This window comes from Oryx dammah, unplaced genomic scaffold (genome assembly GCF_014754425.2).
Source record: "Oryx dammah isolate SB20612 unplaced genomic scaffold, SCBI_Odam_1.1 HiC_scaffold_8, whole genome shotgun sequence".
Taxonomy (NCBI): Eukaryota; Metazoa; Chordata; class Mammalia; order Artiodactyla; family Bovidae; genus Oryx; species Oryx dammah.
The window spans coordinates 25,062,949-25,089,756 of NW_024070192.1; the positions used below are offsets into that span (position 1 = coordinate 25,062,949).

At 42.1% G+C, this 26,808-nt stretch overlaps 1 protein-coding gene and 1 long non-coding RNA gene across 2 annotated transcripts in view; one reads left to right on the forward strand and one right to left on the reverse strand.

The window, feature by feature from the left end:
• The window catches only part of ZNF652 (zinc finger protein 652), a 65,831-nt gene extending 48,836 nt beyond the window's left edge, over window positions 1–16,995 (reverse strand). The window contains exon 1 of the mRNA XM_040245642.1: window positions 16,761–16,995. The gene's annotated coding sequence lies outside the window, so the exon portion shown is untranslated. The remainder of the gene's footprint in view (window positions 1–16,760) is intronic.
• A 5,732-nt stretch (window positions 16,996–22,727) lies between these two features.
• LOC120867308 lies at window positions 22,728–26,096 on the forward strand. Its single transcript, XR_005721848.1, has 2 exons — window positions 22,728–23,106; window positions 23,944–26,096. It is a non-coding gene; the product is annotated as an uncharacterized LOC120867308 (long non-coding RNA).
• The last annotated feature ends 712 nt before the right edge of the window (window positions 26,097–26,808 follow it).

The window sequence follows — 26,808 nt, forward strand, 5'->3', positions numbered from 1 at the left end:
TTACTTAGTTAAAGGCTTTAGAGTAGTCAATGAAGCAGATGTTTTTCTGGAATTCTCTTGCTTTTTCTATGATCCAACAGATGTTGGCAATTTGATCTCTGATTCCTCTGCCTTTTCTAAATCCAGCTTGAACATTTGGAAGCCCACGTACTGTTGAAGCCTAGCTTGGAGAATTTTGAGCATTACTTTTCTAGCATGTGAAATGACTGCAATTGTGTGGTAGTCTGAACATTCTTTGGCATTGCCTTTTTTTGGGATTGGAATGAAAACTGACTTATAATGGTATTCTGCTGCAAAACCAGCACCATTTTCTCTTTCAAGAACTGCTTAATATTTATATTCTGTCAGAGCCAGACAGTGCAACCATCCAGCACAAGTTAATTTCTTAGTAAAACAAAAGGTAGTTATGTGATCCTGGAGATAGAGACTTATAACTGGACTGAAAAGGCTATCACTGTGCAAGAACTATTCTTACTCATATTATAAATTATGCTTCTGCATGGACACAAGAAGGTGGGGGAAAAAGACCTCCAAACCTACCCTAATATGGCCTTGGGCAGACATCTGTGAACATCAAAAGATAACTTTCAAAGATAATAACATCAAAGATACTTTAAACTTATCTAGACAAATATAGAGATCCGGATACATTATACACGGTACAAATGTACAATGTATGACTAAAATTAATCTATGAACAGATATTCAAGCTTATTTAAGCACAGAGTTTAAAAGCTTGATTTAGGATGTTTCCAAATGGAAAAAGAATATTAGTTGAAAAACTAGTGAAATCTGAACTAAATCTGGAGTTAACCTGATAGTAATGTACCAGCGCTGCTTTCTTAGTGTATGTAAGACTTTAACAATAACAGAACTAGATGAAAAGAACCATATTCAATATTTTGTAATAATGTGTAAGGGAAAATAATCTGGAAAAAAGATAAAGATAAATATCTGAATCATTTTGCTGTATATCTGAAACTAACACAACACTGTAAATCAATTATACTTCAAAAAAAATAAAGTTAAATTAAAAATTTTTTTAAAAAGAATTAATATATGAGAAAAGTATCTCAAACTCCTACTTGTTGCTGTTGTTCAGTTACTAAGTTTTCTGACTCTTTGCAACCCCATGGACTGCAGCATACCAGGTTCCCCTGCTGTCCTTCACTATCTTCTGGAGAAAGTTCAAATTCATGTCCAAAACCCTATACGAATGTTATAATTATCACTATGCTTTGTGTTTATATGATTTTCAACTTTATTCATGAGATATAATCATCTGGAATATTTTCATATTCTACATTTATTATAACTTAATGTGAACAAAATGTCAACACAATGAAGTAATTTTCAAATGCTAATTTTCATAGTTTGCCAAATATACAATAAAAATATACCAACTTTAATGTTACCATTTTATTTTACCTGTTCTAACAACTATAAGAGAACAATGAATTTAGCTAAAAATAATTACAGATTCATTTCTCTAATATAAAGTACTCAACTTCTAAAATCTATGTAGAGCAAGTAATAAGCTCAGAAACACCAATATGTAATTGCTTTTTAAGTAATAATTTGTTTTCAATTTGGTTCAGAGTAATGTGAAAGACTAAATTATATTATTTTAATGGCTGTTAGGTAAAACTCTCAGTATCAGAATTAGGTTAGGAAACGGAAACACAGTCATAGAAAAAAACAAAAATAAACCTTTAAAAGTACTGGACCTTAAACTCTACCATTATTCCATAAACCACAAGAAGACTATAAAGTTACTGAAGATTATCAATAGCACTTATTCTATTTATATAGACAGTTGTACTGTGTTACTGTAACATTTTTAAGTATATATTTTAATCTAAGGCTTTCTTTTTATAACCAAGAAATAAATGCATATACATTCATCTTAAGAAAAAAGAGAACTAGATGAGGTGATATACAAGTACCTGTTTTAGTCTACAAACAATAAATGCTGGAGAGGGTGCAGAGAAAAAGGAATCCTCTTATACTGTTGGTGGGAATGCAAACTAGTACAGCCACTATGAAGAACAGTGTGGAGATTCCTTAAAAAACTGGAAATAGAGCTGCGATACGACCCAGCAATCCCACTGCTGGGCATACACACCAAGGAAACCAGAACTGAAAGAGACACGTGTACCCCAATGTTCACTGCAGCACTGTTTACAATAGCCAGGACATGGAAGCAAACTAGATGTCCATCGGCAGATGAATGAATAAGAAAGCTGTGGTACATATACACAATGGAATATTACTCAGCTATTAAAAAGAATGCATTTGAATCAGTTCTAATGAGGTGGATGAAACTGGAGCCCATTATACAGAGTGAAATAAGTCAGAAAGAAAAACACCAATACAGTATATTAATGCATATATATGGAATTTAGAAAGATGATAATGATGACTCTATATGTGAGACAGCAAAAGAGACACAGATGTAAAGATCAGACTTTTGGACTCTGGGAGAAGGCAAGGGTGAGATGATTTGAGAGAAAAGCATTAAAATATGTATATTATCATATGTGAAATAGATGCATGAGACAGGGTGCTCAGGGCTGATGCACTGGGATGACCCTGAGGGATGGGATGGGGAGGGAGGTTGGAGGGAGGGAGGGTCAGGATGGGGAACACATGTACACCCATGGCTGATTCATGTGAATGCATGGCAAAAACCACCACAATATTGTAAAGTAATTAACCTCCAATTAAAATAAATTTAAAAAGAAAAAAAGTACCCATTTTGCATCTTTTCTGTGAATCTAAAGTTATTCCAAAATTTAATTTTTTTTTAATTTTAAAAAAGAGAACTTACAGGGGTAGTACAAATTGAGGTATAACTACATTAATGAAAAGATTTTCTTTGAATTAAAAAAACAAACTGCTTTCTTAGTTTTTCTCAAAAGTGAGGGCTTTTTAAACTTTTTTTCCCATGCCACGTGGCTTGCAGGACTTCAGCTCCCCAACCAGGGACTAAACTGCGGCCTTCAGCAGTGGAAGTAGAGTCCTAACCACTGGATCACTAGGGAATTCCTTAAAAAACTGCTTTTTTTAACTTTGATGTTTTTCAACATTTTCAGGTTTACTTGGTAAAGACTATCAATTACCAAATGGAACGAGTTTTTTCAGCAGGATCCACCTACAAACATGTATAGATATGTTTTATGGCTTAAAACCCAAACTGGCTAATGGCAAGATAACCTGACTTCTGACATCAGCTGGTTTGGCCAATATAGACCAGAATGCTATGTGACTATGGAATCACTAACCTTCATTAGAGCAACTCAGCACTATTTTCCTAAGTGTGAAGTGTGCATACTTTTGGACCCAGCTATCGAGAATTCCTCATTAGTAGATAATAACACAAGTATAAAAAGATATGTATACAAGGGTATTCATTTTATAGCACTACTTAATATAACAAAATCTTGAAACATAAATAATGATACATACAGATCCTGGCATACTACACAGTCATTCAAATGGTGATGTAGGTTTATATTAATTGACACAGAAATATGTCCACGTGAGAAAAAATAAGTGTAAAGTACACGTGGGAGTGGAATCACGCAATCCCACTATGTAAGACTATGCACGTGAGCTATGCATATGTATGCTCACACTGAGAGATACCTAGGGTAGGGGCAAAGATGAAGGCGGAGATACTTTGTTCCTTCGTATATTTCTGTAATCCTTAAATAATTTTGGATAAGCTTGTATAATTCTTTAGAAAAATAATAAACTATTCTTCACAACACTATAGAAGCAATTTGCTTCACACTCAAGTAAGACACTAAGTACCCAAATACGTAATTTAAAAAAAATGATCCCCTGTTCATGACTGAAAATGGTAAAATATTTGTTACTGAACTTACTGTAAACAATTGCCCTACAAAGCTGAGAAATAGTTCTATTATGAAAACATCCAACATTAGCCAAGGACTCTAGATTGTCAATGTTAACTGCAACATTAGCTATATAATTTTAGCTTATAGACATGACAGACACATTTCAGTATTATTATGCTTAGCTAGAGCTAAATTACAGTTATAAATATCAAGTTATTTCACAGATTCTACTTACAAACAGACATGTATTGTTTATAGTGTTTATACCTTAGCTTAGATCCATCAATAGACTTTTTTTGCACAAGCAACAAAATCTGTCCTGTTGCCAAGGATTTATGCTTCCATACCAATGAACTGGAGAGCTGCAAGAGAACTTACAACATATTCAATATTCTCTATTATATGAGAAATGAAGAAAAATGAGGCTTTAAAATGTTAAATGGTTTCTGTAAGGTCAACAGCTAGTTGATGGCACAGCTTGGTCTATTACCCAGATTCTGGTCAAAATGAATTATTTCTACATACTCATTAGGACTCAGGCTTCCCTGGTAGCTCAGAAAGTAAAAAATCTGCCTGAAATGCAGAACCGGGTTCGATCACTGGGTTGGAAAGATCCCCCGGAGAAGGGAATGGATGGACGCACTCCAGTATTCTTGCCTGGAGAATTCCCTGGACAGAGGAGCCTGGTGGGCTGTAGTCCATGGTTTGCAAAGAGTTGGACATGACTGAGCAACTAACATTTTCACACACACACCCATTAGGACAGTGAAGATAAAAAATACAATTTCAAGTGTGAGCAAAGACGTAGACCAAACAAGACTTTCGTATGCTACTGGTGGAGATACAAAAGGGAACACTCTCTGGAAAACAGTTTGGCAGTTTGTTACAAAATTAAACACACACACCTATCATCAAGCAATCCCACCCCTAGGTATTTACTCCAGAGAAATGAGAATTTATATTCACCCAAAACTAGAAAACAATCCAAATGCCCTTTAAGAATGAATGAAAAATCTGTGGTGTACCCACACAATGGGATATTACTTGGTGATAAAAGGAACAAACTATTGATAACCAAAAAACTTGGATAAATCTCATAGGCATCATGCTAAGTGGAGGAAGACAGTCTCAAAAGGCTACATACTGACTGATCCTATTTACACAGCACTTTCCAAAAGAGAACACTATAGAGATGGTCAACAGATCAATGGTAGCCAGAGTGGAGGGTGGAGGAGAGTACCGATGCAAAGGGATTACAGGAAACAGCCTTGAGTGATGGACTTGTTCTGTATCCTGATGTGGTGATGGTAACATGAATACAAAGAACTGACACAAAGAACTGTACACATGCCAAAATATCAATTTACTGTACATTATTTTAAAAAATAAAACAGGGACTCCCCTGGCGGTCCAGAGGTTAGGACTTCAGGCTTCCACTGTAGGGGGCACAGATTTGATCCCTGGTCGGGGAACTAGGATCCTGGACACTACACGGCATGGCCAAAATACCGTTTTTAAAATAACAATTTAACAAAATTACTTACATAGTCTCTGGCTTCTAAAAGCCAGAAATATTTATGGATTTTTAATTTTAAAACTAATTTTTCAATTACCAAAATAAAATCATTTGATGGGTCTTTTCCTACAAAATCTCAACACCAAGAAAAGAATACACTCACTTTGGCAAGTTATATAACCCCCCTTTGTCTTAATTTCCCTGTTGAAAAATGGGAACAATAATACCTACCTCAAAGGGTTATATGAGGATTAAATGGTAGATAAATAAAGAAAAATACAGCCATATTCACAGTACACATAAGTACCTTTAAAGTTTTGTCCTTCCACTGAACCAGGTTCTGATGATTGCTTTTCTGACAGAGCTATCTCTGAAATATAGTCCAAGCCCACAGTCTGATTTTCATACAGAGGTAAAAATTCACTATCGAGTCCTTGATGTATTTTTATTCTGTAACCATTTTACACAAGTACATTGATATTTAAACCACACTTTGTGTTAAAGGTTATGCTGTATATATTTATTACATTTGTATAAGTTTATATGTATTTGTATATATTTCTTAGTCCACTCAATTCTACCTAACAATGAATAAACAGGTAGCCAGTGCTTGACTGTATGTGTGTGTGTATTAAGCAAGAGTAGGTGTCCCATCTTTTAGAAGAACGTAGTTTAAATGCTAGGCAAAATGAGAATCCAATTTTAACCTTTCTAGAGTTTCATCTTTAAGAATGAACTCTCTTTATGCAATAACTGGGCTCCCCTGGTGAGGTTGGACGGTGAAGAATCCTCCTGCCGACGCAGGAGATGCAGGTTCAATTACTGAGTCAGGAAGATCCCCTGGAGAAGGAACTGGCAACCCGCTCCAGTATTCTTGCTGGGGAAATCTCGCCGAGGAGCCTGTTTGTGGGTTATAGTCCATGAGGTTTCAAAAGAGTCTGACACAACTTAGCAACTAAACAACAATAACGCGGTGACTAAGGTCATAAATATGATGATTTCCTTCATGCCACGTTTCTTAACACTTCAAACTCATACCATTAAGCACAGCTTTTCAATTTATCACTCCCGCCATCCCCATTTACTCCAGTAAGCATTTGTTTAGCATCAACTTCAAGAAAATACTTTTTGTTAAGTTCTATTTAGGGCAGTGATTTTCAAACTGTCTGTCCCAACCCAATTTTTACAAATGAAACAGTGTAAAATAACAGACTGTCTCACAGATGGTAAGGCTAAGTACTGTTTCTGGAGCTTTGTTTCAGTTGTAGGTGGTGGAACACATGTGAGGGAATATACGTGGGCATGCATATACTGCTTCTCTCTGTGGATCATGGTCCAAAAGTTTGAGAAACAGTGTTACAGAGAATTAAATAAACACCAGTTCTAGATTTAGAAGAGTCCAACCCTGCAACAGCTGGCTCCTGTGGAATGTCTTTAGGACTCTCTGTACCACCTGACCTTAGAGACATAAGACATCTTTAAAGAAAAAAAAATCTAACTTTCCATTTGAGGTGATGAAAAGTTTGAGGAGTTTCTGAAAGGCAGAAAAAACTATTTTTGGATGCAGTTTTAATTCCTGACAAGTTGGAATGGATGCATAAGTGTATATGCTGCTTACCACAATCTGATAGGAGGCAACTAGCCATTTGAAATTATATAATTTTTTAATCAGAAAAATTATTTAGTATACACATGCAAGGATCAAAAAATTTAAGTACAGAAGAGAATATAGTGAATACAGCAGCATTACTCATGACAGCTACACCAGAAACAATCCAAATGTCCATTAATGGTAGAAAGTGAAAGTGAAGTGAAGTCACTCAGTCGTGTCCAACTCTTTGCAACCCCATGGACTGTAGCCTACCAGGCTCCTCCATCCACGGGATTTTCCAGGCAAGAATACTGGAGTGGGTTGCCATTTCCTTCTCCAATTAATAGTAGAATGGAGAAATAAATTACAATGTATGTATACAATGAAATATTATATGAGAATAAATGAAGCATTGTTACACACAATATGAGTGAATCTTATAAGCCATACTCAAATGAGTACATACTGTATTACACTTAAATTTGGCTTAGAGATTTTTCACAATAATATATAGCTTCTTCATTCTTTTCTGTAGCCATGTAAGATTTACTCAATTACATGAATATACATTAACTTATTTATCCAATTCTTACTGTAAGGATTTAGGATTTTCCTAAACACTTACTGAGTTAATTTAAATGACTTTGTATGCCTAATGCGTATACCTGGTATGCTGAAGAAAACTGAAGAGCTCAGGATGCTTCAGGCAAGGTTAAGTTCAAACTCTTGTTCAGTCACTCATTCATGTCTGACTCTCTGCAACCCCATGGACTGCAGCACACCAGGCCTCCCTGTCATTCACCGTCTCCTGGAGTTTCCCCAAACTCATGTCCATTGAATTGGTGATGCTAATCAATCATCTTATCTTCTGTTGTCCCCTTCTCTGCCTGCCTTCAATCTTTCCCATCATTAGGGTCTTTTCCAATGAGTTGGCTCTTTGAATCAGATGGCCAAAGTATTGGAGCATCAGCTTCAGCAACAGTCCTTCCAATGAATATTCAGGGTTGATTTCCTTTAGGATTGACTGGTCTCCTTGCTGTCCAAGGGACTCTCAAAAGTCTTCTCTAGCACCACAGTTCGAAGGCATCAATTCTTTGGCACTCAGCCTTCCTTATGGTCCAGCTATCACATTCATACATGACTACTGGAAAAACCATAGCTTTGACTATACAGATCTTTAGGCACAGTAATATTTCTGCTTTTTTTAAGACGCTATCTACATTTGTCATTGTTTTTCTTCCAAGGAGCAAGTGGCTTTTAATTTTATGGCTACAGTCACTATCTGCAGTGATTTTGGAGCCCCCAAAATAAAGTCTGTCACTGTTTCCATTGCTTCCCCATCTATTTGCCATGAAGTTATGGGACCAGATGCCATGATCTTAATTTTTTGAATGTTGTTTTAAGCTAGCTTTTTCACTCTCTTCTTTCACCTTCATCAAGAGGCTCTTTAATCTCTTTAATTCCTCTTTGCTTTCTGCCATAAGGGTGCTGTCATCTGCATATCTGAGGTTATTGATATTTCTTCCCTCAATCTTGATTCCAGCTTATGATTCATTCAGCCAGGCATTTCGCATAGTACATGAGCCGTGAACTTCCAGATGTTCAAGCTGGTTTTCGAAAAGGCAGAGGAACCAGAGATCAAATTGCCAACATTCTCTGGATCACTGAAAAAGCAAGAGAGTTCCAGAAAAACATCTATTTCTGCTTTATTGACTATGCCAAAGCCTTTGACTGTGTGGATCACAATAAACTGTGGAAAATTCTAAAGAGATGGGAATACCAGGCCACTTGACCTGCCTCTTGAGAAACCTATATGCAGGTCAGGAAGCAACAGTTAGAACTGGACATGGAACAACAGACTGGTTCCAAATAGGAAAAGGAGTACGTCAAGGCTGTATATTGTCACCCTGCTTATTTAACTTCTATGCAGAGTACATCATGAGAAACACTGGGCTGGAAGAAGCACAAGCTGGAATCAAGATTGCCGGGAGAAATATCAATAACCTCAGATATGCAGATGATACCACCCTTATGGCAGAAAGTGAAGAGGAACTAAAAAGCCTCTTGATGAAAGTGAAAGAGGAGAGTGAAAAAGCTGGCTTAAAGCTCAACATTAAGAAAATGAAGATCATGGCATCTGGTCCCATCATTTCATGGGAAATAGATGGGGAAACAGTGGAAACAGTGTCAGACTTTATTTTGGGGGGCTCCAAAGTCACTGTAGATGGTGACTGCAGCCATGAAATTAAAAGATGCTTACTCCTTGGAAGGAAAGTTATGACCAAACTAGATAGCATATTCAGAAGCAGAGACATTACTTTGCCAACAAAGGTCCATCTAGTCAAGGCTATGGTTTTTCCAGTGGTCATGTATGGATGTGAGAGTTGGACTGTGAAGAAAGCTGAGCTCTGAAGAATTGGGTGATGCTTTTGAACTGTGGTGTTGGAGAAGACTCTTGAGAGTCCCCTGGACTGTAAGGAGATCCAACCAGTCCATCCCTCAAGGAGACCAGTTCTGGGTATTCTTTGGAAGGACTGATGCTAAAGCTGAAACTCCAGTACTTTGGCCACCTCATGCAAAGAGTTGACTCACTGGAAAAGACCCTGATCTGGGAGGGATTGGGGGTAGGAGGAGAAGGGGACGACAGAGGATGAGACAGCTGGATGGGATCACCAACTCGATGGACATGAGTTTGGGTGAACTCCAAGAGTTGGTGATGGACAGGGAGGCCTGGTGTGCTGCGATTCATGGGGTCGCAAAGAGTCGGACACGACTGAGTGACTGAACTGACTGACTGAACTGACTCTGCATGTAAGTTAAATAAGCAGGTTGGTAATATACAGCCTTGACATACTCCTTTCCCAGTTTTGAATCAACCTGTTTTTCCATGTCTGGTTCTAACTGTTGCTTCTTGACCTGCATATAGATTTCTCAAGAGGTAAGGTGGTCTTGTATTCCCATTTCTTAAAGAATTTTCCAGTTTGTTGTGATCTACACAGTCAAATGCTTTAGTGTAGTCAATGAAGCAGAAGTAAGATGTTTTTCTGGAATTCTCTTGCTTTTTCTATGATCCAATGGATGTTGGCAATTTGATCTCTGATTCTTCTGCCTTTTCTAAATCCAGCTTGTACATCTGGAATTTCTTGGTTCACAAACTGCTGAAGCTTAGCTTAAAGGATTTTGAGCATTATTTTTCTTGCATGTGAAATGAGTGCAATTCTGTGGCAGTTGGAACATTCTTAGGCCTTGCCCTACTTTGAGACTAGAATGAAAACTGACCTTTTCCAGTCCTGTGGCCATGGCTGAGTTTTCCAAATTTGCTGGCATATTGAGTGCAGCACTTTAAGAGCATCATCTTTGAGGATTTGAAATAATTCAGCTGGAGTTCCATCACCTCCACTATCTTTGTAGTGATGCTTCCAAAGGCCCACATGACTTCACACTCCTGGATGTCTGGCTCTAGGTGAGTGATCACACCATTGTGGTTATCCACGTCATTAAGATCTTTTTTGTTCAAACTCCAGCTCTTAGTATATTAATATAGGAGAAGTCCATGGGCAGCTGGGACATAGTTTTAAGAGGAACCGGGGGAAAAAAACAGATTTATCTACAAAACTGAAGTCACAAATGCTGTCCTTGCCACCCCCTCAAGAAACAAAACAGTATTTTACTGTATTATTTTTTGCATTTCAATATTTATAGGCCACTGATATTATTCTAGATATATTAAAATGATATATTCAAAAGGGTAAGAACAATTTATAAGGGCCTAGTTATAAATCTCATTTTACAGCTCACACAGTATAATTAAGAAGTTATATGCTGGGACTTTCCTGGTGGTCCAGTGGGTAAGAATTCACCTGCCAATGCAGGGGACACAAGTTTAATCCCTGGTCCAGGAAGATCCCACATGCTGTGGAGCAACTAAGCCTGTGAGCCACAACTACTGAAGGCCCTGCACCTACAGCCTTTGCTCCCCGAGAGAAATCACCACAGTGTGAATCCCGTGCACCGCAACTCTAGAGCAGTCCCTGCTCAACGCAACTAGAGAAAACCCATGAGCAGCAACTAAGACCCAGCAGAGCGAAAAATAAACAAAAAATGTTTAAAAGATTATTTAAAAAAAGAAGTTATATTCCATTGAATCCCCCAAACTGAATCTACATCACAAAGCTGAAAAGTATAAATGTGTTGAAGATTATATTCTACATTAGCATTGAAGTCAAAAGCAATCACCCACACTGCCTATCTTGGTGAAATCCAGGTAGAGTCACAATTCTCTGATACCATGGTCTTTACATCCATGGTAAAGACCAAAAATCATGCTCAGGAGCCATTCTTTGGATTATTTCCATTCTTATTCTCTTCCAGCAATCCCTTCTCACCACACACTGACTGGCCTATCAAGAAACTGACAAAAGCAACAAGCCATCTACTGAGCCATTTGACTCCAGTAAACTAGACAGAAAAAAAAAAATAGCACCACTTCCCAAAAAAAGTTTACTTGGCAAAATGTACTATAGTTGAGAAAAAATTATGTTAACTCAATCATCTAAACCTTATTTAGTCAGTGGGTTCACATAGCATAAATGCTGCTGTTATACATTCTGGCCAAGACTAAGTTTTTTTCAAGTGTTCTGCAAAGTCTAACTTTGCCAACTCCTCTTTATCAGCAATCCAATACTAGTGACTGATTCCACTGATGGGCAAGCCCCTAGGTGGCTCAATAATAAAAGAAAATAAGGCTTAGCAGATTCCCTTGAGCTATTTCCTAATGCATTACTGATGTGCCTACCTTATCTGAAAAGTCTCTAGGTTATGGACTTATCACAGTGATATTCTGCAAAAATGACAGAATAATTTAATTCTATAGAACTCAAGAAACTATTTTAAAAGTTCTGTGTATTGAATAAAACTGTATACGTGTCCTGAATCTACTTTTCAAAGTAACCAGACTCTTATGTTTATGTATGTGAAATCGCTCAGTCATGTCCGACTCTTTGAGACCCCATGGACTGTAGCCTACCAGGCTCCTCCATCCGTCCGTGGGATTTTCCAGGCAAGAGTCTGGAGCGGGTTGCCATTAAAAAAAAAAATAATGTACCATAAACTTGCCTTTTTGATTAAGAACAATGCTGGGAACTATATACACAACCTAAAGGTATAGGTCTAAAGTGGAGAGCCGATCAAATTTGACAGGTAAGGGACCTTACTTTTCTTTCCTTCACCCATCAAAGCAAAAATGCCTTAGGCACTCAAACTTACAGCCCTAATAACAGTTTATGATCAAAACCTCAGAAAAGCAATGAGAATTTTTTAAGAAAAAAATGTTCATAAGTGTTTTCAAATATCAAAGATAACTGCTATATAAACAAACAGATTAACTAAAATAAGCATTGGATGTCTTCACTGATTCCACCAAGCACTTTATGACTTGCATTAACCATGAAAATTTACACAAGGCTTTGCACGTGATTCAACTCTGGACACAGAACTCATTGAGCTACCTTAGTGTCCTAAAACACCCCTTTCACCACGTAAGCTCTGAAAAGGCTTAAAACAAGCACAGCCTGTGGGTAACACTGTTGAATCTGGAGCTAAGTTTTATTGTCTCCACCAAGTTCAGCCAGCCATAGAGCAACAAATCAAAGTTCCAACAAGCACAGTGCACCTGCAAGACTTAGCTATGCACCAAGTTAAATATTTGCAATTTTTTCATCTCAAATCAGCACAAATTAAAGTATGCAGATCGCAGCACCAGACTTCTAAATCCTGTAAGCCAAAATGATCTGCAGTTTCACTCCCACATCACTCCTGTCCTACCATTGAGTCCTTAATGTGTATATGTGCCTGTCTTCCAAAAGTTCATATATATTATCTCTAATATCATAACAAACCCCACTCTTCTGATGAGGAAACTGAGGCTATAGAGAGCTCAAGGTGACTAGTCCAATGCTGTAAAGACAGTGGAGCTTTATTCAAACCTAGTTCTGCCTGGCTCCAAAGAACCCTCTCCCTGATCCTCCCTCAGCTAAAGTCACTAACTCCAACACCAACTCACTTTTATTAAAATAAATTCTGCTTATCAAAATAATTTTATTAAAATGCTGTCTGAAATGATGACAATAGATGAGAAAAACATCATACCTAAAACGGTAGCATAAGACTCAGGAATTCCTGGCGAGGAAATGCAGTCACCTCCTTTAGTTCCAAAGGCTATGATTCAAAATATGAGAGAATCCAGTTAAGTTCTTTTTTGCTTTTGGTTGTCTCTCAACTGACTTTTTAGAACAAGGGAAATGAAACTCAAGAGTATATTCACATTTTGGTGAAATCTTCTGAAACTCTTGAGAAAAGGGTGATTTGTTTTTAAACAGTTCACTTTTACAAGTTTGCTTCTTCAAAAGGCTTCAGACATTCAAAAACAAAATCACATCAGCAGCATTACTAATCAACTTTTTTCTACAGACTTGAATAAGTATTTTCTTACCACACTACAAGATTACTTCCCATACTGAGAGCAGAAATGGAAACAGCTCTGGGTGTCACGCAGCAGATCTTGAGGCCACAGTTGCAGAAAGTAGGTGCTGTTTCCCTTGAGTAGAAGCTGCTGATCTGAAACCTCCTAAGGGAAGGGTGTCTGAAGAAGAGCGTTGAAAAAACTACAGCAAGCTGTTTGTGTTAATGAGAGTGAGCAGCCAGCACCACGACTCCATGTTTCACTGCTATGCAATTGTTTTCCAGCTGCCAAGCTCTGAATTTGGCAGAGAGAATGCTGTCCTCACAGCCATATGAGTTATATGATCAGCTGCTTTGTGGTGTGTGGGTGTTTACCTAGCTAAGTGACTGGTTAGAAGAGGTTCTGTGATGTTAAATCAAGGAAGCACACTGTCCCCTGAGATTTTAATGATTTGTCATATACTACACTGAAAAAAAAACAATAACATATTTGCAATTTTGAAATTCCTTGGGCTTAGGATAGGCAAATAATTTCTGACAGTAAAACTTTAGGCACGACATGAAAAAAAAAAACATTACCTGCAATATAAGCCACCTCAATCCTGTTTATTAGATAATAAAAATGCAATATTTGCAATCTCAGCATACTTTCAAATTTCATAGGATATACTGCATAATTATTAGAATAAATGCTATTCTTCAGGTGAATGAAACAGGTTTTATGCAAGATTCCAAGGCTCCCTTGCCATCCAAAATGCTGTTAATACCATAAATTCCTTAGCCTCTCAGAAACTCCAAAATATCAAAAATATGAAAGTCCTAAAGGATTTTGTAAGCAAAAAAATATTATCAGAATTACAAGCTCCTGGAGAGCTGGGGACCTGTTTCTTTTATCTCACTGCCCATCATAACACTATCACACACTGTCTCCTGACTGAGATATGGTCAAAAGGCAAAGGCTGAGGGCAGGGTGATTTAAACAAGAATAGTTGATATTTATCCCCTGCATATTGTAGAATAGTGCAACATTCATACCTAGTTCTATATTTTAAACATGGAGACTGAATTTCCTTATTATAATTAAAATCCTTCCATTAAAACAAAATTTAAAAATGGATGATTCTGATGGTAACATCACTCTGAAAAAAAGACATGAAATCACATTTAATAAAGCTGAAAAATCTTCACAGAGCAGGTACTCTACCATGGGAAAGATAAGGCCTTCTTTTAAGAGATCAGATCAACCTCAAACAACACAAAATGATTCCAGATAGGCATTAGAAAATAGACCACTGATTCTGCTGTTGAAATCTGCTACACTTAGAAGATAATGCCAGGCACATTTAGACGCATTTAAACAAGTTATTCTGACTCCAGTTTTAACTTTTTCTGAAATTCTCACATACATTTCTTTACTGTAAGACAGGAGAAATGATACCTTACAAATACCTAACTCACTGTAATCAAAGAACAAAACACGAGGATACATATTTCATCTAGTTTGTTGGTTACTGCTCAGGACCAAAGTAATGACAATCCTCAAGAAAGAAAGCAAAACACAAAACTCAAAGTCCTTTCAATACAGATTTTAACCTCAGGGCCCAGGACCAGGCTCAAGATGATTGTAATTGCATACAAAATTATGAGTGTCTATTTCCCCTGGAAGAGGGTCCTAAGGGCTTCCATGAATCCAAAGAGAGGTTAGGAATCACTAAAACAGACATTTTCAGAATCCCCAAAACACATCAGTGTACATTTTCAACAAAAACCCACTCCAGTGTTCTTGCCTGGAGAATCCCAGGGACGGGGCAGTCTGGTGGGCTGCCGTCTATGGGGTCGCAAAGAGTCGGATAGGACTGAAGCGACTTAGCAGCAGCAGCATACTAAAGGCAGTATCTATCTGAATATATGTGCACAGTCCTGATACAAACATCCCAGATGCCTGCCAGCCCTATCACAGTACAGCTCACCACTCTCAAATCAGCCCTATATGGGAACACAACCAGCATTCAGTGCACACACTCTCACACGCCAACCACAGCAGCTCTTCATTTCCTAAGCACACACATGTTGTCAACAAAGCATGTGCTATTTGCCATTCCCAGAACAATACGGACCATGCCATCTCTGGAAAAGAAAAGAAAAAAATCATCCCAAAATATTATCCTATATATTTACTATGCCTTGACTACAGATGTTAAACATTACAACCAAATAAAATTTTTTTAAAAAATGAAATTCCCACACATCATACGTAATTAACTGGTGGGGGGGAACCCATCACTCAGGTATTACTGGGGATCCACGGGAGATGTAACGTATATAGGGGAAACACTGGAAAGATGATAGTTGAACACAGAGGCAACCTGAGGACAATCAAAGACAGACTCACACAGCAATATCCTGAGAACGTGGTTGTGGAAAGCGCCCTTCTCCAAAGGCAAAAGCACATTCCTTTGATTGGCACAAGCCATTCCTGACAATGGATCCGCGATGACAGGGACTGTTCAGCAATCAGGAAGTGTGTGTGTGTGTGCGTGTGTGTGTGCGCGCGCGCGCGTGTTGTAGGGGAGGGATGTGCTAGATGTGATCAAAGACTGGCCCTCTTCAAGAAGAGCAGACGGGATCTTAAATTGTAAAGACAGTGTTCCAGGGTGAAGCAGGGGTATTTTTCATTTCTGGCGGAGACATTCCTCGACAATGAACATGTTCTGTGCAGATGTAACGGGGGTGTCACTACCTTTAGTGGCTCCCATCTAAGAATCTTAAGCAGAGCCTGATTGGAGGGGAGGCTGTGGTGGGGGTGGAGAAAGGTCTGCATTACCCTCTGGGTGAGTATTGGGCGGGTGTACACTTAGATGCATTTTTATCTCAGGCGGCACAATACTCCCGGGGGTTGGTGGTTTGGGCGCAGCCGCAGGACAGGGGAGGCAGTGGGTGCAAGCCACCAGCTGCTGGGCAGGAGAATGCTCGAAGGAGGACCGGTGCAAACCTCCCCTCGGCCCGCTACCCCATGCAACCCCAGCTTCCCCTCGGGCCTCCGGGCGAGCGCACTCTGCAAAACTGGAGCCCAGCCCGGGTCCGAGAAAGAGGGGGCGAAGGGACAGAAGCCGGCGCCTCCAGCCAGGGTCCGGGCCAGAAGAGCTCAACGCCCGGGGCCTCCCCTCCGGATGGGGGCTGCTCCGGCCTAGTGCACGCAGCTGCCTCGGCGAAGGGTTAACCCGGCGCCCAGAGCCCCTGTCGGCTCGGAGGGCGGCGGAGAGGAAGGGCTGCTGCCAGGGGCGCAGCCGCGACTGTGGCGTGTACGTGGGGGGCAGGGGCCCCTACTCACCCGGGCCGGCCGCCTCCGCCTCCGCCGCCCCGACCGCCGCCTCGGCGGTCCATCCCTGCGGCGGGGGGCCTGTAGCCGCGGCGCTCGAGTAACAACCGCCGGCCGGGCCGGCCCCTCCCCCCTGCCCAACGTCTGTCCTCAGGGCCGCTCCGCAGACCCGGCCTCGGCCGCCGCCGCCGCCGCCGCCGCCGCCGCAGCGCTACGTGGCCGCCGCTCCGACGTCTCGCGACTCCCTTCCGAGCGCGCGAGGGCGAGCGGGGCTGGCGGGGCGGGCGGTGCGCGGGGAGGGAGGCAGGGGAGGGGGGGGTGTGCGTGTGTGGTTGTGTGTGCAGAGAGGGGGGCAGGGAGAGAGGGAGGGCGAGCGGCGGCGAGAGCGCGCGCGCGCCCGCGGCCCCTTCCCTTGCCGGCCCCCCCCGCCCGCCCAACAGGGAGCCCGACACCTCCCTCCGCCCGCCCCCCTGGCATCCCGGCCGCTGGGCGCGGCGGCGCGCATGCGCAGCCCTCGGGGCCGGCCCTGGCGCACCTTTTCTCCCTCCTGCCACATTGTGAGCTCTTCGCCTTCCACACAACCGCCGACTCCCGCTCCACGCCCGCCTCCCCTACTCCGCCCACCGCCGAGCGCCCAGGTAAAGGCGTGGGGTGCGCGTGCGCGCCGCTCTCCTTGGGTCTGGGGGCGTGGCTGCTGAAAGGAAGCCAAAATGTAGAGTAGGAGTGAGCTTTGGGCTGGAGAGTGGGGGCGTTCCACGAAGTAGAGAGCGGGTTAAGATTAGGGAAAGTGAAGTTCAGAAAGGGGGCCAAAGTAGAAAAGTAGGTCCAAGCGGGGTTTAGTAGAAATCAGGAGGTCTTTTGGTTTATAAGGTAAACAAACAAAAAACAACTTGACTCTGGCCCCCCTTGTTACTGAAGGGCGGTGTGGGTAACAGAAGACAGAAATAAAAAAGACAGAATGTAAGCAGTAGTGGGTTATTTGTTTGATGAATGAGACAGCTAATAAAAACGAGAAATTTAGAGATCGCCCAGACTTGTCAGAAAAACAAATTTAGAACCCTGCTTGTTCTGCGGCCAGAAATAGGGAAGGGGATTGTGTGGTGTGGTGTGGTGTGTGTGTGTGTGTGTGTGTGTGTGTGTGTGTGTGCAGGCGCGTGTACGCGATTGTGCTTGAGATATGGAGCTGCCGAAAGAAAGGAAGCCTCCACTTAAGCATTACAGCATCATGACTAATTAGCTATTAATCATTAATATAATTAATGGTACTATTAGCTAACAAGGTAGCATTTATCCAAGTTCATCGCCAAGAGAAGCTGTCCATAATTGAAAGCGCTTGGAGTACAGGGAGGGGGAATGAAGCAGGCAAAGTAAAGGCCTCCAGTGGAGTAGAACCAAGTCATGACCTTTCCCACCATAAACCAAAGTTCCCTGATGTTTTCCAAATTTTATCTTAATTGGAATTCCTTATTATTCTTACACTACGCTTAATAAATGTTCTTGCACTAAATCTGAGCTCTCAACATTTTTAATACATATGCAGCTACTTCTCCAAAAATTGCACCCCCAAAAATTCCCGTGGGGAATAAAATGCCCTGAGTCTGGGAAAAGGGAAGAGATTGAAACTTTATAAATAAAAGGGTTCCAGGGCTAACTCTATCCTTGGCTACTTCTCAAAACAGATGCTTCGTTTTTATTACACTTGGACTCCAGGGATCATAATTTAGCAACTTTGGGTCACGTTCTTCAATAGTGAGTGTCTTCAGTGGAGAAACACTAAAAATAATGTCATATTGAAGCAGGTGAGAGAAAATCTTCAAGAAAAACAGGAAGAAACAATCATAAGTAGTAAAAGGAAAAAACTTCGATTCAATGTGAGAAAAACCTTGGCATCCATGGAGGCTAGTGAGCCTAGAACATCTCACTGAGATGTCTAACTTTGCCTTTTGGACATTTGTGCCATCCCTTCTCCCACTCTGCCTCTTGGAAGAGGGGTATGCAGAGTGAGGGCTGAAGAACCAAGTCTCTAGGAGTTTCTACCCATGGGCCAAACCTATGAAGGGCTCCTAGTCATTGGAATAGTAATATTATCACCTTCCGCTTGAAGAGTGCTTTACAGTTTTTGCAGACAGGTTATATCCATTATCAGATTTTCCAACAACCCCATGGTGCAAACAGAACGGGTATTATTCCCAATGAAGGCAATTCAAGCCAAGGTGTGTCTACTGGCTCAGCCTAAGTCACCCAGCCCAGTCAACAATGGAGGCAGGGCAGGATTCAGTCTTCTGACTCCCAACATGCTGTCCTCTCAAAGGGCTTCCTGGAAAAATGGCTGCATTTTCCTGTGGAGTGAAAACAAGTAGCCGCACCATGTGAGGGATAATAGTTCTAATATTCAGTTTTACATATCTCCTTTATTTCATGTTTTTTTCCTCTTCGCTCTCTCCAGGCACTTGGGACTTGACCAGTGTATTTGAAGTGTTGGTGACAGGTACTTTGGAAGGCCTTGGGCCTGGCATGGTGATCCTAGTTCCTCTGCTCCCCCTTAACTCTTCCCCCTTGAGAACCTACCAGAAGAAGTGCTGTCATCATTTTGCTAGTTTCAGTGCCTCCCTTCTTCTGCTTGGCAGTCATTACAGGCAATATTTAGCAACCACATCTGGCCTTATTGGAAAATGAGACTTCTGTCATCCTGGTTTCCTGGCCCTGGATAATTCTTCACCATCTCATTAAGGCCATCAGCCAAAACCAGCAAAACTCCCTTACCCCCACCCTTTTATTGGCCATGCCATGTAGCTCGTGGAATCTTGGTTCCCCAGGGATTGAACCTGGGCCATGGCAGTGAGAGCCCAGAACCCTAACCATTTGGCCACCAGGGAACTCCCACCATTTCTTTTTTTTTTTTTTAATTTAAAAATTTTAGTAAAAAGTTCTGTATATTTTGACAGCTCTGAAAGTCTTACACATTTAATTTAAACAGCAGCAGAGCTATCTGGTTCCTATAAGGTGAGCTGGACAGCCTGGTACAAGCTCCCGATTCACTGCATTTCTTTGCTCCCCAAGTTTCCAGGGATGTAGCCCTAGTCAATACTAGTTCTTTCCACGTGGAGGGGCAGTGGCTATGGCTCCCTGCCTACCCATTGACTAATGTTACCGTATTGCACCAGAGTTGGGGCCAGAGTTCTGTTCGGGGTTTCCTAGGCCCTCATACTTGTAGTGCTGTGACCTTTGTTCAATCACTCCACCTTTGAGGTTTTGTAAGAAGAGGGGATTATATGGCTCTTAGAGCCTTTCAGATGTAATACCTAGGATTCTCCTTTAGAAAGTTGACTGTGTTCCTTAATACCTTGTAATTCCATTCCTTTCCTAAGAGTTACTATCCAATTCTCATCTCGAAGCCCCTGCTATAGGAAACTGCCCCTTGTACAGAATGGGTAAAGTTGTCCTGGACTTCCCTCTGGTAGCCACTTTTTTCTCAAGTGATAATGTTTAGAGATACCCAGAAAGCTGGACTCTTGCCTTGTCTGCCAGGGGGCTTGTGTGTGTGCACTTGTGTATATGTGTATGTAAGGTCCATGGGCACTTTCATTCTGCGCCGTCTCAACTTGCACCACCCCCACTAAAATTCCAAGGAAAAGTTAAAACAAATGCCAGAATGCACTAAAAAGGTCAGGTATGTGAGTGGAGCTCTTTTGCTTTGGGGACAAAGATGAGGGAGGCTCTTGAGGCTATTGGCTACTTTGATCTCAGCTGATTTAGCTGCAGCATGGCCTGGGACCATCATCTGGTTCAGAGCTCCATACAGCTGTGGTCTCTACACATCAGCTTCTCCAACTGAAACATCTCAGAGTTTGGGTCATAATTGCTCTGGTGTCCTTATCATCAAAATGCATTTTATAATTTTTTTTTTCAGTTCTACCAGTTTATTGCTATCAACCCATCTCCCTCCACCCTCATGCACGCATGCTCCGTTATGTAACCCCATGGATTGCAGCCTGTCAGACTTTTCCAGGCAAGAATACTGGAGTGGGTGGCCATTTCTTTCTCCATATAATTTTTTTTTAAAATGCACTTATGTGACAACTTCTACAAATCTTTCTTTTACAATATTTCACTTAATTCTTCCCTCAGCATTGGAGGGTAGGAAGGGCAGAAAATGTTTGTTTCTGCTAATTTTTTAAAAACAATATATTAAAAACAAGGTCCAGATTTTAAGGGTAACGTGGGCAGAATGAAATCCTGGGTCTCCATGGTCCAAGTCCAGGACTTGTCTGTGATACTGTACTGCAGCTCTTTGCTGGACACCATACAAAGCAAATGGAACACATGTGGTCTCTGCTCTCTGGAAGTTTGGACTCAAATGGCCAGCCACGATTCTGGCAAACATAACAGACTCACAGGCGACTCACATATGCCAATAAAGAAATGAGTTAAATAGATAAGGAGAGCCACGTTTACCTGGCCTACTAATGTGTTTGTTTGTTTGTTTAATTCCAGTTGGGTAGAAAGGACAATGTTAATGAAGCTAAGGTGTTAGACCAGTCCCATATGCCTACTTGCTTTGCACATGGAAAAGTGTTTGTTGATGTACTGCGTGCTCTTACCCCTTTCTGTCTTCAGCATTCTATGAACCTTCCTGAAATATCTACCAAGTGTCTGTCATGCCAGGTGGGACTCAAGGACCATTAAGAAATTATCTCTACCCTCAAGCAACATCTGTGACCGTTTTCCTAATTCAAACCACTGTGAAAGCGTTAGTTAAGCCTGTGTCTACTATCTCTATGGATGGAAGGACAGATTAACTTAGTCCCCATCCTGTTGTGCGAGGGCCTCAGATTCATCTTTATCCACGCAAGATGGCCAATTAGGACAGTAGAGAGGCGGGCTTTGGAATTTGAGAGACGTTGTTACTACCCTAGAGAAACCACCTGAGCTTCCTGACTATTTAAGCAAAGGCCAAGAGGAACCCTGGGGTTAGGGAGCGTGGGTGGCCCAGGGCAGGCACCCACAACAAGAGAACATCTTCCATTCCTAAGTGGACTGCTGCAGCTCGATTCCTCCCCTGGGTTCGGCCTCAAGGTCCATGTACAGCTGAGTGATCTAAGGCAGTTAGGCTCGAACTGTGTTTGAGTTGTTTAAGAGGCTCAACAGCTTCTTTAGGCAGCAGACTTAATTGTTGTGTGTAATTGATGTGACATGTGCCCCAGAGGCATGCACTGAGGTCCAAATGAAGAGATGATTTTTCAAAAATTGGAAGTAATTAATTAAAGAAGGCAGCTGCACGGGGCTGTGAGTTAGTGCCAAACTCCGTAACCCTAAACCAAACCCACCCAACCGGCCTCGCCACCTGAGGAACAATCCTGAAGGTCTCAACGAAGGTGGGATGCAAGACCTGGGATGCAGTGAAGGACATGGGGAACGCAAGGGTGAAGGACAGGGCTCAAGGAACCCCCTCTTAGCTTTCGTGATCCTCAAAAGCCTTGGCTCTGAAGAGCAGTTTGGGAGTCAAAAGAAATGTGTTGGGAGTGCTAGAAAACTGCAGAAAAGGGGAGACAAAGTCAAGAGAGGTGTGTGAGATTACATGGGGAAGAGGCAGCAAAGGGGATACGGGTGTCTGGAGCTGGGAGCAGTGGAAGCTGGAGTGTTTGTGGGACTGAAGAATGATGGAGGCCCTCAGGTAGGGCCTGGGAAGATCCTCCAGGTTTCGAGGACCCTGAAGGTGGAGTTCCTAGGAGGTGGAGCCTGGGTGTGGGGGCGAGAACATAGTGCCTGGGGCCTCAGGCATTCAGAAGAGGTATTCATTAAACCCCTGACCTGAGGTCACTAACAGAGCTGTGGCAGCTTTTCACAGGAGTTGGGTTAAGAACAACAATAACAAAAATAATAACAACAATTAACGATAATGAGACCTTATCTGCAGCAAGTTGTTCCTAGAGCTTTGTAGGCATTAAGTCATTAATTCCCCTGGCCCCTCAGGGTCACTTTTTCAAGAAGTAATGGAGGTGCTAGAGAACACAGTTAATCCTGTGTGGTTAGGCCTCCTGCCTTCAGCTGGGTGGGTCAGTTCACATCCAGAGGGGCTAAAATTCCTTCCTGTTTCGTAAACTGTTATAATCTTTTGCATTTACTTACAGTTTCTGAAATGATGCTGAAATGAGGGTGAGTACAGAAATGCAGAAACCAGCCATCGCTGCATGTCTAAACAACTTGGAGGTGAAAACTCAAGTCCCACCTAACAGCACCAGGCTGAACAATATGCTGCAGTGGAGAATGGCTGCAGATGACCAGGAAGTGGCCTGGAAGTGATCATCTGCTGGAAGCCCTAACTGGCGGCAGGGCTGAGCCTCAGCCTGCAGACAAGGTAAGTTGGAAGATTTCAGGTGTTTACCCCCAACTCCCCGCCACAGACCAAAGTTTACAGGGCTCACAGTGAAAAAAAGGAGGGTCATTCTAGATTGGAGGAGTTACATGGGATGGAGCCTGAGAGCCAAACCTTGAGCAAACGTAGTGCCAACAGTGACTAGCCTTGCAGATTTCAGCTGTTCTTTCATTTATGTGTTTCATGTAACAGTGACTGCGAATTATACACACCCAATCCAGAGACACACTTCCACTTACATCCCACAGATGGTGAGAGTCCTCATCATTATCCTAGTCCAGATCAAAGACAGCAATATAGACAAAATAATCTCAATATACTTAAGCAGAGTGGGTATCCTGGTTATCCTTGGGTCCTGGAGCAGCAGCGATGATCCTCCCCATTAATGTAGAGGGCAGATGCGATACGGAGCAGGAACTGAGTTTCTCTGAATCTCAGAGTTGGGCAGAAGAAGAAACTGTATCACAGCTATCACCATTCATATCAGAGAAATAGAGGGACCAGTCCTCACTATTTGGACCCTTGCCATCCCTCTGGAAACAGTCTTCCCTCCTTTCCCTGTGTTAGTACAGAGAATGTCTACCCACAGAAGGGATGAAAACTTTCAGGGCCTGAATACCAATCTGGCTTGTAGATTACATCGAAGAACATAAAGTATTATATGATGAATTTAGGGAGCAGAGTACTCTGGTTAATCAAATAATCTGGTTTTTAAAGTATTACTAAACATATAGTAACATTTGAGACATACTAAAATCATTCGTTGTTTATCTGAAAATTCAGGTTTAACTGGGTGTCCTGTATTTTATCCATTTGCAGGTAAACTTCTAGGCAATCCAAAACTGCTCCTTTAGAGTTCTGTAGAGAAAAAAACTGGAGAAGGCAATGGCACCCAACTCCAGTACTCTTGCCTGGAAAATCCCACGGACGGAGGAGTCTGGTGGGCTGCAGTCCACGAGGTCACTAAGAGTCGGACACGACTGAGCGACTTCACTTTCACTTCTCAGTCTCATGCATTGGAGAAGGAAATGGCAACCCACTCCAGTGTTCTTGCCTGGAGAATCCCAGGGACGGCGGAGCCCGGTGGGAGGCCGTCTATGGGGTTGCACAGAGTCAGACACGACTGAAGTGACTTAGAAGCAGCAGCAGAGGGAAAAAACAACAAAAAGGAGAGATTTTCTTTGATAGCTTCAGGTTCATTGGTACCAGAAAATGGAAACAGAGAAGATAGGGAAGAAGAGGCCCCAAACCAGTTGTCCATCAACTCAGAAGCACACTCATGGTCACACTGGGTATGTGGCTGAGATGTTGCCAGGTCTTTCACTGGCCCTGTGTCAAATCAAACACTTGTTCCAGGGATCTCAGGGAAGAGCTTAAGACAAAGAAAGCATCACCTACACTCTAATATTATCCAACACAGACGGAACCCCACCTAAGGATAGGAACAGATTGGTGCAAATTCTTTCCCTCATTTCATTTTTCCAGCAGAGAGGAAGAAGGTGAGAGCTCCGCTGAGCAACGTGGTGCCATTCGGAGGGCCTGCATGATTCCTCTGTGCCATAGAATCCCCTGCCACTTGGAGACCTCTTTCCTACTGTATTAATGGTCCTGTGGAAATGGGTCCCCTAGAAGCTATGTTCTGCTCTGCACGCCGTTGACCGCAGTCTTTTTCCTGGCCATTGCTGTTCTTAGCATGTACTGAGCACCAGGATGTCCCCAGCTTATTGAATGCTTTCCACTTTCCTAAGTGTTGCACCTCTGTTAGTCTGCAGAATCCTTCCGACTGTCTTTTGAGGTAGGTATTCTCATTTCACAGATGAGGAAACAGAGAGAAATGAAGTAGGAGGTGATATAAGGTCACATAAGTCTTACATGATGGAGTCAGAATTGAATCCAGGAGGTCAGACTCCTACAGCTGCTCTTTGAACCGTGATGCTGTACTACCTAACACTCCAATTACCCCCACGCTCCTGCTCAGAATTCTGGCATGGCTCCTGTGATAAGCAGAATAATAGCCTTCTAAATATGTCCACATCCTAAACCTGGAAGCTGTGAATATATTATTACCTTATGTTGGTGAAAGGGGTTTTGCAGATGGGATTAAGTTAAGGATCTTGAAATGTGGACCTTAACCTGGATTATCCAGTGAAAGAAAGAAAGAAGGAAAGAAGGTGAAGTCACCCAGTTGTGTCTGACTCTTTGTGACCCCATGGACCTCATGGGATTTCCCAGGCAAGAATACTCAAGTGGGTTGCCGTTTCCTTCTCCAGGGGATCTTCTCAACCCAGGGATTGAACCTGGGCTCCCGCATGGCAGGTAAACTCATTACCGTCTGTCAGGGAAGCCCCGTTATCCAGTGGGTCCAATCTAATCACAAAGATCCTTAGAAGAGAACATTAGGGTCAGAGGAGAAGGGACCAGGAAGTGGAGGTCAGAATGGTGTGATTGCTGGCTTTGAAGATGGGAGAGGGACAAGCGCCAAGGAATGACGGCAGCTTCTAGAAATTGGAATAAGCAAAGAGCCGACTCTCTCCTGGAGCCCCCAGAAGAAACACAGTCTGCTGACACCTTGACTTTGGCCCAGTGAAACTCTTGACCTCCAGAACTGTTAGATAATAAGTCTGTATGGTTTTATGCTACCAAGTTTGTGGCAATTTGTTAACAGCAGCAGTAAGAAACTAATTCAGCTTCCACTGCTTAAAGGGAAATCTGAACTGCTTTGCAGGACATTCAGGGGCCTCATGTTATATTCCCCTCGTCTAACTGCCTGGTTAGCTTATGCCCACCCCACCCCTGTGCCACCCTCGCCGTTCTTTACAGATTGAATTGCTTCACGATCCTCAACAGCCATACCCTTTCTTATGTCACTACCTTTGCCTGGAACACCCTCTCCTCACTTGTTTGTCTGGCAAACTCCTCATCCTTTCTGTCTCAGCTATTATAAAACAATACCTCCTCTGTGAGGCTTATCCCACTTCCCCCAGAGGAACGTGAGACTCCTTTCCTGTATCTCATGCCTCTGCTGTTTTTCACATTCACTCCCGTTAAAGCAGATTGTAAGAACCTGTCTGTCCCCTTCCTGGGTTATGAGCTGTTTGAGGGCAAGGACCTCTCTTTTCAGCTTTGATCTCCTTTAGCACGTAGCATGGACCCCAGCACATCAAAAAAGGTCCCCAGAGAACAGAACTCTTACCCTGACCTGAGATGCAGCCCCTCCAACCCCATTTCACCATCAGTACCAGACCAGCTAACCTGCCTCTTGAGAAATCTGTATGCAGGTCAGGAAGCAACAGTTAGAACTGGACATGGAACAACAGACTGGTTCCAAATAGGAAAAGGAGTACATCAAGGCTGTATATTGTCACCCTGCTTATTTAACTTATATGCAGAGTACATCATGAGAAACACTGGACTGGAAGAAACACAAGCTGGAATCAAGATTGCTGGGAGAAATATCAATAACCTCAGATATGCAGATGACACCACCCTTATGGCAGAAAGTGAAGAGGAACTAAAAAGCCTCTTGATGAAAGTGAAAGAGGAGAGTGAAAAAGTTGGCTTAAAGCTCAACATTCAGAAAATGAAGATCATGGCACTCTGGTCCCATCACTTCATGGGAAATAGATGGGAAAACAGTAGGAACAGTGTCAGACTTTATTTTTTGGGGCTCCAAAATCACTGTAG